General features: G+C 42.0%; 1 protein-coding gene across 21 annotated transcripts in view; it reads right to left on the bottom strand.

Annotated features, from left to right (window-relative positions):
* ARPP21 (cAMP regulated phosphoprotein 21) overlaps positions 1 to 11,383 on the bottom strand; it is a 163,958-nt gene extending 152,575 nt beyond the window's left edge. For 16 of the 21 annotated variants that reach the window (XM_059879883.1, XM_059879889.1, XM_059879890.1 and 13 more), the window contains exon 1: positions 10,054 to 10,756. The gene's annotated coding sequence lies outside the window, so the exon portion shown is untranslated. Of the gene's footprint in view, positions 1 to 8,089; positions 8,397 to 8,814; positions 10,005 to 10,053; positions 10,757 to 11,298 lie in introns of those variants that run through there. The other 5 variants (XM_059879885.1, XM_059879895.1, XM_059879888.1 and 2 more) reach the window with 4 other exon arrangements.
* Between the last annotated feature and the right edge of the window lie 3,684 nt (positions 11,384 to 15,067).

Here is a 15,067-nt window from a genome sequence, read left to right as displayed (position 1 = left end):
TTCACTTCCTGTCTCTGTGTCACATTTTAGTAATTCTAATATTTCCAGCATTTTCTTTATCATGATATTTGTTATAAAAGTGATCTGTGATCAGTGATCTTTGATGCAACTCTTCTAAAAAGATGCTTGACAACTTGCTGAAGGCTCAGATGAGGGTTGTTAAGTCTCTTTTAGTAATAAAACATTTAAGATTTACATTGGTTTTTTTAAAGACAGGATACAACTGCACACTGGGAACCAAAAAAATTTCATGTGACATGCTTTATTGCAATGGTAGCTTTATTGAGGTGGTCTGGAAATGAACCCCCAATATCACTGAGGTTTGCCTGTACCTGTATACTTTTGAGATAAATTCATTTTTTGCTTAATGCCAAATGGATAGCATTTAAGCATATATATTATGCTGATTCTAGAACATACATATACACACTATATATATATATATATATACACACCTACATACTATATTAGTGTAGATACATATATGTGCGTGTGTGTGTGTGTGTATATATATATATATATATATAGTATATATAATACATATTGGGTTGGCCAAAATTTTCATTTGGAATATCTTACAGAAAAATTCAAACTTTTTGGCCAACGCAATATATATATATATATAATGCTGTATATACTCTCTGCTGCTGCTGCTAAGTCCCTTCAGTTGCGTCTGACTCAGTGGGACCACATAGATGGCAGCCCACCAGGCTTCCCCATCCCTGGGATCCTCCAGGCAGGAACACTGGAGTGGGTTGCCATTTCCTTCTTCAATGCGTGAAAGTGAAAAGTGAAAGTCAAGTCGCTCAGTTGCGTCCGACTTCGTAGCGACCCCATGGACTGCAGCCTACCAGGCTCCTCCATCCATGGGATTTTCTAGGCAAGAATACTGGAGTGGCTTCCCATTGCCTTCTCCGATACACTCTCTGCTGCTGCTGCTGCTAAGTCGCTTCAGTCGTGTCCAACTCTGTGCGACCCCATAGACGGCAGCCCACCAGGCTCCCTTGTCCCTGGGATTCTCCAGGCAAGAACACTGGAGTGGGTTGCCATTTCCTTGTCCAATGAGTGAAAGTGAAAAGTGAAAGTGAAGTCGATCAGTCCTGTCCGACTTTTCGCGACCCCATGGACTGTAGCCTACCAGGCTCCTCTGTCCATGGGATTTTCCAGGCAAGAGTACTGGGGTGGGTTGCCATTGCTTTCTCCGATATACTCTCTAACCTTTCCTAATTTTTTGTTCTAGCACTTATTAGAATATTGAAGGTTTATAAATGGATTCTCAGGTACCTTCTGAGAAATTTCATTGGAACATTTTTCTGATGGTACTATTTCTCTGAACAGTGTGTGTGTGTGTGTGTTCAGTTGTGTCTGACTCTGTGACCCTTTGTACTAGAGTCTACCAGGCTCCTCTGTCCATGGGATTCTCCAGGCAAGAATGCTAGAATGGGTTGCCATTTCCTTATCCAGGGGATCTTCCTGACCCAGGAATAGAACCTGCATCTTCTGTGTCTCCTGCATTGGCAGGTGGGTTCTTTACCACTGTGCCACTAGGGAAGTCCCCTCAGAAGAATGGCTGATATTTAATTATGATTTTTAAAAAGTGTGGTTGTCTGATGAATTAACTGCTTTGCACAGCTCAGCCTCTCTACGGAACACCTTTCATGGTTCTCCATTTTCTGATGGGGACCAACTGATTAAAACCCAATTATGACAGACATCACCCTCTGACCATTTTCATGTAAGGGCTGAAATGATTCATTTCAGCAACATTAACTGAAGATACTTTAGAGTCTGAGGCCATTATCAGCGGCGCACTCCGAACAGCTTTCTCAAGGCTTGGAGACAGGAAACCAAAGCCGCCAGAGGGGGCGCCAGAGAGCCCAGCAGCAAGCCCACTGCTCTGCTTGCCTTAACTTCCGAGAGGATGCTGGGAAATGTTTCCACCTCCCCTGCCACCCCAGAGTTGCTGCTCCTGGTCGCACTCCTCAGCGGAGGATGCAAGGTAACTCCTTCCTGGATCCATTTCAGTTCCTTCGCATTCAATAATGACCTGGCTCTTCGGCCACCCCTTTTGGATGGTGAAAATTACTCAATTAAAAAGTTTTAGAGAAGTCTTCTCCTTTCACTTTCCAGACAACTCTCAGTGGGTCCATCTCTGCCCCTAGAGACTGACAGGAGAGAATGACCTTACTAAGCATTCCTATCCTCATACAAGGCCCACCTCCTAGGTTAGTTACTACCTCTGCTTGGCTGTTGATATTTTCTAGACTCACAGAAAATATTGCGCCTAGAAAAATCTCTCTCTAGGCACAGACAGAGTAAGCTAGTTTCCAATTTCAACCAGTAAAAATGGTTACAGATTGGAAACAGAAAAGAGATGTACTCTAAATTACTAAAACACAGACACACAAAATGTTTAAAAGGAAGTTTTTCTCATTCCATGTAATCAGGTTAAATCTCTCTAACATTTTTTATATGAAAAGGTGATGATTTCCTTTTAGTGAATAATACCAAGGTACCAGGGACTTTGTTTCTGCTTCAGTCTTGCCAAGCAGGCCTCAGGTGTCCCATATGCTACATGAAACACTGAAGCAAGGAGGAATGAACGAAATCGCTATGGTCACATGATGGGCATTTGTTTGTGACTGAACTGGTGTTACTACAGTCTTGAGGAAACTAGGAAGCAGAGAGGGGTTGAGAGTCTTGGCTGTGGACACATTTTTTCAGTTATTTACTTAGACCCAGAAGGTAAACCCTAGGACGGGTTGCTCAGGTGGTAAATTGCGTATTTACAGAGCTAAGCTTTGGAGAAGTGAGATTTAGGTGCACCACCACATTTAGACTTTGTTTTCCGGACCTTTTCTTTTAATCCAGATTTTTCACGTTTCTCTGATCTGCAGAATCCCATGGAGGCCCGTATCTCAGTGGTACAGTCCGTCATCATGAGCACACAGCAATTCCCCGCCTGCTCTCTGATGAGTTCCAGCATCCTCTAGCCCACACCTCTCCTTTAATTTTAACCTGATAAGGGATCCAAAGCTCCTCTGAGTTCAAAAGGTCTCCTTATCTATAGCTTCCTGCATCATATCTGACAAATCATGCAGACGTTGCGATCATTATCATTGTGAAATGATATCCCTCTTGGACAGATATTTACATCCATGTCTTACGATATGAATACATTTTTCACATATAAACTCTCTTAACTAAATACACTCTCCCACCTCTTCATGCTGAAAAAAAAAAAACAACACTAAAAACAAAGCCACATGTAGTTCCAGATGAAGTTGATAATTATAATAGTAATTAAAAATGAAGGAGTCCAGTTGTTAAGGGTGCTTCACGGAGCTTAAGCAGATAGCAACAGCATGGACTCACATCATGATGGCATGCTGTATCATTTCATCTCTCCCAAACTCTACCCATGATTATGTGGAAATTTCAGGGTTAGAGAAAGATTTTAATCTTCACAAAGGAAATATGAAATAAATGCTGAACGAAGTTAAATAAGCACCGAAGTGAAAATAAAAAGACAAACCATTAATACCAACTAGTTGGTTCCAGTGGGATTTCTAAATTCGTCTTTAGTGCCATGCCATTTGTTTGATAATTTCCTAAAATTCTTACAGTGCTAGTATATCTAAGTAAATTTAAAATAAATATAAAGCTGTATAACTTAAAATTGTTAGTGCCATTATTCCCATAAGCCGGATAAAAGAAATAGGATCACAGATATGACTGCAATGTCCTGACCATGAATGAATTTGGCAGAGTTCAATAGCAATTTCAACATAACTGTGTGCTTCGTTGACTTAAAAGAGTGGTCATCTGAGTATAAACCTTAATCTTCTTTCTCTAAAAAAATAAATGCTATATTTATAACAAAAAGATCTTTTGACACTCATTTTTAAAAATTGCATTTTAAAGAATCGAGTGTTTGAAGCCTGTAAACAATGCTGAAGTCTTGATTCTGTCACATATTCACATGGCATCTACTTATTTTCTAACAGCTCTTTGATGATTAAATTAAGTCAGATGACAGCAGCCCTGGGATTTCCATCAGAGTGGTATACATATTAACCAGCAAAATGCTAAGAAAAACCTGCCAATGAAGAGTGTGGATATTTTCTTAACAATAAATATTAGAACTTCATGTGGGGATTTTAGCTGGTGGCTTTAGAAAGGTATAAAAAAACTGCAAAATTAACACAATAGCTTTTTATTTGCCCATTGAGTTTATGAGCAAGAAAAAGTCAAACAGTTATGCATAATCCCTGAATTTCAGAGAGTTGCCATGCCCCTCCTTCATTCTCTGCCGACCCATGGCTGGATTTTTCTATGTGATGGTGATGAAATCACCTGAAAGCAACTCAGACGACGGAACAATCAGATGACAGCTGGGCCTTCTAATTTCCATGTCAAGGCATATCATATTTGAACTTGGAAGATCGTAAAACTTTTAGAAATTGATGTTCCTTTGTTTTCTGAAGATGTGGAAACAGTTTACCTCAATTATTGGTGCTGATTTTCCATTGCAACCAGATCAAATTATGTCAACATGCATTTTTAGTTTTCCCTTTAAGGTATGATGCTGTGGATTAGATGGTCCTAAAGTGAGTATTGGATCTTGACAACTGGAAGAAAATCTGCAAAATATGTGAGATCATTCCTCTGGTTTGCATTTCCCTAGAGATGATCCTCACTCTGATCACGTTTAGTGCATGATAAAGAAGCAACTGACAATAAAGGAAATGTAAAAGAATGTGTATCCATTATTAAAAATTCCAGCACTACATCCATCCATCTTAGGTTGAAAAGTCACAGAGTTCTTTTGGAAGTCTTTATCACAAACACTGATTTCCTATCTTGTGTGGGTCCTTCCTATCAGGAGGTTGATCTGGGTTTATTTAGGTAGATCAGCTTTGTGAATATGTCGCAGTGAAAAAAACTTGCAGAAAAAAAAGACTGTATATTACATTAAGTGATTCTGCATAGAATCACATGCTGCGTAACCACAGAAATCTCTACAAAATTTGCCTAAATATTTGAAATAAAATGTGACGCAGTTGTTTTCCTGTTAAAAATCTTAAATCCTTCCCTTCAACTGAAACCGAATTTCATTTTTACTTATATTAAAACCAATGTTACTATTCACAGAAGTGAAGTTGTCAACAAAATCTTAATATTTTGTGTGTTATCCACAACACATTTTTAATGTAAGAATTGCACCATTTTAAAATGGTGTGAAATGTAATAAATTGATTAAAGGCCTGTTTCTTAAAGGGCTAATCACTAGTGGGACCCTCTTTCCTTTACCTGAAGAAAATGAAATATTTTCTGCTGCTAGATAAAAGAAACAATTGTAACATATTAATACTTTAAAAATGTTGTAAGAACTTATGACTGAGGGAGAATTATGACCTTGTACCTTGAGTGAGATAATTCTGGGTGAATTCTTTGGCCTTTAAATAAGTCACAGATGCAATTTTATCCTAATAGATATCACTTGGTCACAGAACTTTAAAAAATCTCATATAACCTTTGGCATGGACATTGTATATTAGGTAGGGGTTATAAAAAACTGCCAGGAGAAATTTTCTCAAGAAAAGTATGTAGAGGAATTTAAAATATTGATCTACTGTGGCTGCAGACCATGGTTACCAGTCCTTCCACCTGCCGATGTGAAGATCGCTGCTGGCGGCAAGGGAAGAGCATAACATGATGCTAAGGACTCAGTTTGAAGGTAGAGTCAGTTTGGTGTATTGCAAGTCAGTTCCTTTTGTTTTTTCAATTTCTCCTCCATTGTCCCGATGGAATGATTTCAATACATGTTTTGTTTTACCTGCGCAGCTATTTCCCAGGGCACAGATACCTCCCAGTAATTTTAGAGAAAGGTGCCTTCAAAATGCTAGATGGGCATTTCATGACTTACAAAAACACAATATCACCAGATTACAGAGGATTCTGAAACCACAAGCTAACACTGCTGCCAAACATTAAAAACTGCAGAGTAAACTTGAAACTCTGTCTCAAGGACTTGATTTTTGATCAAGCAGATGATACTAATGTATGCAGTTTAAATACTGTGTATCTCAGCTCCCATTTCATCCTCATAGAAATGAAAGGGCTGTGATGTAAATACAAATAACACATAACTTTGAACATCCAGACCCAAGTTTAATCCAAGATGAGCAAAATTAATTTAAATTATAAGACTCTGATCTACTGAAAAAATCAATTTATTAGCACTTGGCATAAATATATATTAAATGAAACCAACCTCAGAAGCAAAGATAGCCTGAGAAAAACAAATCCAGTCACAGATAAGTCTTGTTAATGTTCTTTTTCTACCTTCAACAGTCCTTCAGCAGTGACTTCTATAACTGTTTGAAATCATTAAGCATATTTAACTTTCAATGTTAGAATGAAAAATAAAAGAAAGAAAGCAAAGTCAGAAATGTAAACACTCTGGAAGCACCGATTTAAAAAAAAAAAAAATGAAGGTCGTTTGCCTAAAGAGAGGAAGTACGGATAAGATAAGTTCATCATCACTGACTTAAAATATGTTCAGAACTTCGCTGGTGACATAAGGCATTTTTGAGGAAGCCAATTCTTTTCCTGATTAGAGATTCACAAATTTCTCAACATGCACCACTGTGGGGAACCAGTTAGGACCATGCCAGTACTTACCATTTGAAGAGATGGCTTTCTGTGTCCACATCACCTTTAAGCCCCAGATTCTTTCCTAACCTTGTCATGAAGCAGATCTGAATTAAACTAACGTATATACAAAGGGTTCATTTGCGATTTTCAAGCTTACGGACTTCAAACTATCTCCCCATAGTAATGAGGATTTTCAGTCCTATCCACTTCTGGCTATATGGTATATTGTGTCTTCACCGGCTGACTCACTCCACACTCCACTCATGCAGTTTATCATGATCTTGTGCACAGATATAATCCACATTGAATTCAGATGAGAATGCCCATTGCCTAGAGAATCTGGAGAAAAGTAGCAGCACTGTGGTTCAAATAATATTTCTCCGGTAAGAGAAATACTATAATCAATGTAGATTACTTTCTCTCTCTCAAAGTAGAAGGTGGAAAACAGAAGCAACTGCAGCAAATTATACTAACTCTCTGCAATGTATTTTTCTTTTTTTTGGGGGGGGGGTTTACTTCTTGTAAAAATTGACAAGATTCAGGACAACTTTGGACACTGTTCTAACAGCTTCATTTAATAAAAATTATGACTCATTTCTCCACTTAATACAAACGTCTCACTTTCTCTTGTGTTTATTACTTTTGAAACAACCTAGGCATTTTTCTAATTAGCTTTACTCTGCACAAAGAAATAACCCGACTGCAGTACTTTGTTAATGTGAAAGTGAACGACAGGGACCTTTCTGATTGAACATTCTCACTTCCTACCTCAAGACAGGCGTTCTGCACATATGCAAATAACTGCAGACAGATGGCTTTGTATATCTTACGCACTATAACATTAAGACATGTCCCCCCTCATTATAAAATCCTGAACATTACCAGCGCTGCCTCTGCCATCTACATTTAAGAAATAGTTAACCTTTGGTAACATCATCTGTTGTGCTTATCTCAAAGTAAGGGGGGAAAACAGCTTAAATATTCTATCAAGTTCAGCCAAAACTTCCTACTTCACTTCATTGTCACAATACTTGGTCTAGACTCCACATTTATAAAAGAAAACGAAAAGCAAATTCACAAGGCAGAGCTTCAGGTCATCAGCCTATCTTAGAAGGATTTAGTTATTTTATGCCCGGAACATTTTACAAGCTCCAAACCGTTCCCCAGTACAATATTTTAGGAAGGTGAAATTACTTCTGCACGTCTTACCACCCAAGTGCCTGACAGTTTGGATTAAAAATAGTATATACAGAGCAACTCCCTGGTTACTATTTCCCTGAAGTTTTAAGGCACTCAAATTATTGAATCTTCTTTCTAAGAATTACTGGAGAGGTTGATGAAAACACATATCAAACTATTCACAGGTAATTCTCCCACTAAAATCAACTGGCCTCTGTCAGTGCGATTCATTAGGACTAATGAAAATTACCATCTCCTGTAGCCAGTCTGTACCTTTCCAGACATCCTTCCCCAGGATCCATCACCATGCCCAGCTCTGCCTTCCATCCTGCTCCTTGTAGTGCTGAGTGAGGCACTCACTCCTTCATTAAATAGCATTAAAAATAGACCGCACAGAACTCCCCAGTGGAGCATGCTCTAATGGGGCTAGTGCCACAGTTCTCAAGGTAACCACACTCAGCTGGTATCCAAGAAGGAAAGTCACTGGGAGACCAGCAATTTACTAATTTAATAGCGCAGTGCACCCAAACCTATCTCAGTCTGAGCTGAACACTGTAAAAGAGAAATCAGCATGTAGTGAAATGAAGTCACAGAGAAGCTCAAGGTGCATTTCTGGAGTGTGTAAGTTTCTTTAAATACACCTCTCTGAAAAAGTACTCTGCTGAATAGACATTCATCCAAAGCAACTTATTTCAAGAATTTATTGGACAATATTAATCACAAGCACTGAGGATAAGTTAAGACATCTCTGTAGAGCAGTCTGAATGTCTTAAAACTGTATTTAAAGCAGATTACTTGAGACCAAGTGATAGTATTAATAAGCAAGGGTAGTAACTGCCTTTTGCAAGGAGGAACTGTATTCCTTAAAGAATATTCTAAACTCCCTCTCTGGAGCCTTGAAAAACATTCTGTTCAAGAGACAAAGTATAAGAATGTTATTAGAAAGGAAATTCAGGATCAAACACACATACATACCTTAGAAATCCATGTCAACCTGAGATGAGGGCAAATGTTATTATCTCCCATGCGATCCTTATTGGGAAAAAGCAGAGGCAATCACTGCCAAGATAACCAGACTATTCGGCTACATGGCTAGAGCTCTAGGCTTCCAAACGACTGCCCTCTGCGAAAATGACATTGCCTAAAACCTTACGAAGACATGTAAGCCCCGTGGTGACAAAACCCGAGCAGTAGCTGCATTTATTTTAAAGTGGCAAAGGTTTCCTAACTTTTACCAAATGAAAAGTGATTTCCTGTCAGCTCCGTTTCTCCGTTTTCTCAAAACAATCACAGCCATTTTGGTCACCAAAGTGGATGAAGAAGAGGAGGTGGGGATCATTTGGATTTCTTCAGTATTTGAGTGAAATCTTGTCCACATTCAGCCTAAACTTTGGAGATTGTCATCTTTATTTGGGGAGGCTGAAGTGTCATACCAACAGACTTGAAAAAAGTCAAATTAAAATGGGTATCTGCACTCCAAACACAATCTCGTGAAAGTGATTCTTACCAGCCTTCCATCCCTCTAACTTTCAATTCTTTCTTTGTCTTTCCAGCCCAGATTCTGTGCTTGCCTGTATCTTCAGGATACTGAACTGACAGCAACCACATCCACTCCAGCCCCATTTCCATGCATGAACACCCAGAGAATCCATTTCTCTTCCTAGGAAACTTTCTATACACCTGTCTCATTCAACTACCACTGCATCTACAACCCTGAGGCAGAAGATGTTAAATTTGGAGTTTGCAATGATACAGAATTCAGATACATAAAAATGAGACTGAACATCTTTCCTCTAAACCCTGGGGGAGCCAGGATCTCAAGTCCTCTGAGGGCAACAAACATATGACAACTTTCTGCCCCTTGCATAGCTCTCTTCCAAAAGAAATATGCACATTCCCAACTTTCTACAGAGAAGCCTTTAAAGATCAACTGTATACTTCTCTGATGAAGAGACCTGCTCTTTTCCATTCTCTTCCTGCTTTTCATTTTTGCCTCATTCTGGGGAGGGGGGAGTCTACCCCTCCTCCGACAAAGCATGAAAACACAATACATACATAACAACAGCTTTCTACAAACAGGAAGGAGAGACCTAGACTTAAAGACAACTCGAAAGAAAAGCACAGATGCAAGGCAGGAAGGAAGAGAAAAAAAAAAAGAAAGAAACGACAAAAGGCGTGCAATGTTCACGTCGGAAGACCTTAAAATTATTTTACCTTGACCGAAAAGTGGACGTCCCCCCAGCGTCTCTGTTCCTTGATTGATTTTGGTTTGTGGCTTTTATTAGTATTATTGTTTCTCACGGATGACTTGGCTGTATTTGTTTGCTTTGGCTTATTATTGTTATTATTTTGGGTCGATTTATTTAACTGCTAATAAAAGGAGCCTTCTGCGGCGTCGGCGGGGCTCCCGGCAGGGCTGCGGCACCCAGGGCTGCGGCCACAGCAGCGGCTTCGGCCGGTGACCCCGAGGTCCCTGCGGCTCCCCGCTGCTCAGATGCGCTCGGGGGGCGCTGCCGCCGCCTTCTCGGCCCTGGCTGCGGAGAGGGAGCGAGCTCCCGCCTCCTGGCTGCCAGTCCGTTCCGGGCACGTCTGTCTGTCTGGCCGTCTGTCCCTCAGTCCGGCAGCCCACCGCGGGCCTCCCGCCGTCCCGCGATCCGCTCTTCGAGCTGCCCCTCGCGGCGGTCCCTCCGCGCCTCTTGGTCCCACTAGCGAGGGGACCTTCTCCCGGTCTTCTGCACCCGCATCTCTCTCGTTCTGCCACTCCGCGCCCCCGGCCGCTTCCCTCGGACAGAGGAGGGCGTCTGCAGGGAGGGCGCGCGAGGCTGCTGCTCCCTCTCCCTCCTCTGTCTGCGTCCCCTGCCTCTCCCTCCCTCTCTCTGCGTGCCGGTCTCCGCGCCTCCAGTTGTCTAACTGCTCCCACCTGTCCGTCGCTCTGTCACTCTCAGTCCCTCCCTGAGCCAGCCAGCTTCGGGCGTCCCTGGGTCCCGCGCGCCCAGCTCCCCGCCTCCGCGCGCCCTTGCCCTCCCACGCGCCCGGCTCCTCCCCGTAGCCCCGGCCGTGTCCGGTCCCCGCCCGGGCTGGCGGCAGAGTGCGGGTGGCATGTGGCGTGGCAGCTGCTCAGCCGGCAGACTCCAGCCTCTGACCCGCCACACCCGGGAGATGGCCGCGGTCGGGCGCCTGCGGGGGCCGGGCCTCGGCCACCAGGCGCAGCCGGAGTTGGTCGAGCCGGAGCGCGGGCACCTGCCCGGTGTGCCCGGAGCGCGTGGTGGTGCCATCCGTCCCCTGGCTGGTCTACTCCACCGGCCCCCGGGCTAGAGACAAAGCGCCCGAGCCACGAACGGCGCGTGAACATCATTCATCAGAGAGAAAACTGGCACGTTGCCCCCTGCCCCTCCACCATGCGTCCCCGCTCTCGGCCAGCGCGCATCCCTCCCCGCCCCGGGCCAGAGCCCCAAGTACCTCTCCTGGGCGCCTCCCGACTCTGGCGGCGGACACCTGGCCAAGCCGTGCTCACTCCCTTCCTCCGGGGCTCACTCTCCAGGCCAACTCTGCAGAGAATATCCCACAACAATAACACCTCACTCCACCCAAATCCCGCCGAAGCCTCAGCGCTCTCAGACATTCGCGGCTTTGAGCAGGACCCCAAGTCCTCTTGTGCGGCGCCCACTCCCCGTGGGCGCCCGCCCAGCCCGCTGCCCACCCGGGCGCTGATTGAGAATCACAGAGGTGCCCCAGAAACCCCTGCAGGCTAGGGCGTGGGGCAGGGCGCAGAGTTGACATCCCAAGAAATAAAAGGGCTGCATTTCCTGTTTGGAGAGGTGCTATTTTTATTATCTGTAATTCATTTCCCCCCCCCATTGTTTCAAGGTACACGCTACCAAAAGAAAAAAAAAAGGGGGGGGGGGATAGTGAAGGAATGGGAATACATTTCCGGAACACCGCCCACCCCTCCTGAGTGAATGTAGAGCCTACTTTTCCAACATCACAGGTCACCAGCCAAGATAGATCACTCTGGCGTTCTGCCCCCAGCTGAGAGCAAGGCATTTGATTCTGGGCTTCCTTGCTAGGCTGTTATTAATGGGAAGCAAAATTATAGTTGTACACGCCTGCATGGAATTGCCAAAGCTTATTCTGACAGTATCCAGCAATTCAGCTTCTGAAATGTAGACACTGAATAACTATGGATCTGGTGCAATGAACGCCCCATCCCACAATAAATTGGAGAAGAGAAAATCAACTTTTACCAGCTGCAATTAGTAACCCCAATGAAGAGACAACAAATAAATAACTAGGATAAACTGTGTCATGAAGATGTCCACATCCTTTCAGTTCCATTTATTGATACCATTCCTGATAACAGATATTATAAACAGATTTATTAAGGTATGTGCCTTCCAGTTTTTATAGAAAAGTAATTTCAACAGCAGTAGCCCTGTTTATATATGCTAAGATATTGATTAAGATACAAACCATATTAGTGCACTGCTAGTAAATGCTATGGAAAAAATTAGAATGAAGTTGTACTGGTCTTTGGTGAATAGATAATTATTTCCCAAATATTGGAAATTGTTTCCCTTGGGAATTGGCTAGTTTTGGAATAAGAATAAATCTGCTGTATGAGGTTTCAGCAAATGAAACCTAAAGAATTTAAGACCCTTATGTTGATCTATTTTTTGAGCATTTCAACTCAAATGTTCCTCTCCAAAAGCATTTTGACAGGCATTTCTCTCCTCCTTCCAGCCATATGGAATTCAAGGGAAAATTCACAAAAAAAAGTATTTCTAATTCTCCTCCTTTCATCTCATGTTCGAAAAAAAAAAAATCTCCTTTCCTTGGGGGAAATTGTTGTGCCAAGTTGCTATATATTACATTTACACAGTTGGGACTGCACGGAAAGAGGTCATTGTACTTGACTTTCCTTTTGGACAGAATGACACCTAAGCATCCTCTGAATGGGTGGATGAGTAATCTATTAAGAGGAAACCTTTAAGAGCTTGTTCTTAACACAGTCTTCTAGATCTGCCTTCACACTGTAAGTTACAGACACACAGACACACACACACACACACACACACACGAACTCCTTTCTATAAACTGAATTAGAAATTATAACTACTGAACAGGGGGAACGGGAATTCAATCAGCATTCTTACTACAAATGTCAATGATTATGTAATAGAACAAGACACAGTGTTTCAGTATCTTATCAGTGTATAGACAAGCTTGATGAAACAATGCAATTTCTCACAGAGTTTAACCTTTACTTAAAAAGGAAAACTTCCCAAAGAAGAATAACATTCATTTAATTAGGCTAACTTTTTCTATCTTTTCTCATAATATGTTGTCAACAAAGGAGGAACTAGAGAAGGTTCAAGTTTATTTGAGGCCACCTAGGTAATTAACATTCAGCTATCCAATTTTAACTGTTGCATCCCAAAGTGGGACTGAAATATCCTTCTGGGAATATTAGGCAGGCAGTGAGCAGTAGGCATGCGTACTTCCTACTCTTCTAGGCATTCAGAAAGTATTTGTATTTCCTTAATTTGAAACAGTTACCATACCTATGGCCCTTGGTCTATCCTATATTAACTACCACTAAACTCAGTAGAACTTTTGTCTTCCTTATTGGACTTCTGAATGATATCTATGATGCTGATGTCCATGCAGAGGTATTTCTGCACTGAAAGCATCCGCATCCTACCTTTAGGGGTGAGAAGTGGTGGAAATGGGGGAACAAGGAAGTGTCATAGGGAAGAACAAATCTGACTCCATATTAGGTCTGTTTCTTTTACTTTAAGCTTTGTATTCTGTTGCTTTTGCTTTGAGTTAAGAATGTTGCCTACAGCTTGAAATATACAGGATAGCCCATTCTCAAGGCTCTGACCTTTAAGAGTATAACACTTTCCCATTCATATAGAGATACAAGAAATTTTCTGCAGTACAGAAAATAACATTTGTCATGTTGGAGGTTTACAGGAACATCATGACTTGACCTATCTGGACAGCTGCAAGAACAAAGGATTCCTGCACCAAGAAATTTGTAACACCAACCAACCATATCCCTCCCCTTTTTAGTATTAAAAAAAAGTCTGTATTCTTACTAGGGTAAGATGGTTCTCTAGGACATTAGTCTGCCATCTTTTCTGTCTTTTGGCTTTCTAAATAAAGCCTCTATTCCTTGTCCCAACAAGTCATCTCTTGATTTACTGACCTGTTGTGCAGCAAGCAGAGGTGTTTGCAAAAGCTGTGTTGCTACTCTCTTGGTCTGGACGCTTTTGAATTTATTTCATATCACATTTGAAATGAAAGGGCATATAGGTAACCAAGTAACCCCAGCTTGGGGGGTTGAGCTCACCTACACACTGGCAAACATCTTAGACTGTCGACAAGCCCCTTTACACGTATTCCCTTAAGACACCAAATTAGTGCCCTTTAATGAAGCTTTCAAATTGAATTTTCAAAATAAGGCAAATTGCTAAAATAGCCCAGCTACCTTTATAAGCACCTTTTCAGCTGAAGCGAGAAGTAGAATTTCCATGCTGTTGAACTTCCATCATTTCTCAACAATTAGGCTTCTAGGAACTCCCCTTTAGGGCATTCTTCCCCATCGCAACAAAGACCCACAAACCCCATAGAGAGAATTCTCATTTGCCCTGTTTCCAACAAAACAGTCTAGGGTCTATTAAACACCAGTCTTGGGTTTAACGCCCTACAGATATGCCTGGTACGGAAAGGCAAGGGAGTCAGAAGGGAGAGTGGGGGGAGAGTAACATTTTAACCAGAAAAGTTTAGTTCCCCATTCTTAATGAGTGCTAAGCCAAAATAACTCTAAAACACATTGCAGAACATCAACAAAGAATGTTACATCACGTATGCATCTGAGCATGAAGAAATGTCACGATCAAAAACAAAGAGGACTTGGGAGCCTAGAAACCAAATGTTCTGATGGCACAGATCCTTCTGGAGTCTGCTGTGCACAGTACAAGAAAATGATCTTCACGAACCCTTGGTGTTCTCACAGGCAGACCAGAAATGAATGCTGGCCGGCACACACAAACAGTGATGCTTGGCTGACAGGGCAAACTCAGAAATTTCCTCAAAAATGAACCTGTGTAGTATTTTCTTGGAGATGCATCTGAATCAGAGGAGGGACAATGAGAAGAAAGAGCTGAAGAGAAGCTTAGGAAACCTTTCATCTGAGCATCGAAAGACAAGAAAGGCTGTTGGC

This window comes from Bos taurus, chromosome 22 (assembly GCF_002263795.3).
Source record: "Bos taurus isolate L1 Dominette 01449 registration number 42190680 breed Hereford chromosome 22, ARS-UCD2.0, whole genome shotgun sequence".
NCBI lineage: Eukaryota > Metazoa > Chordata > Mammalia > Artiodactyla > Bovidae > Bos > Bos taurus.
This window is presented reverse-complemented; position numbering and strand designations above follow the sequence as displayed.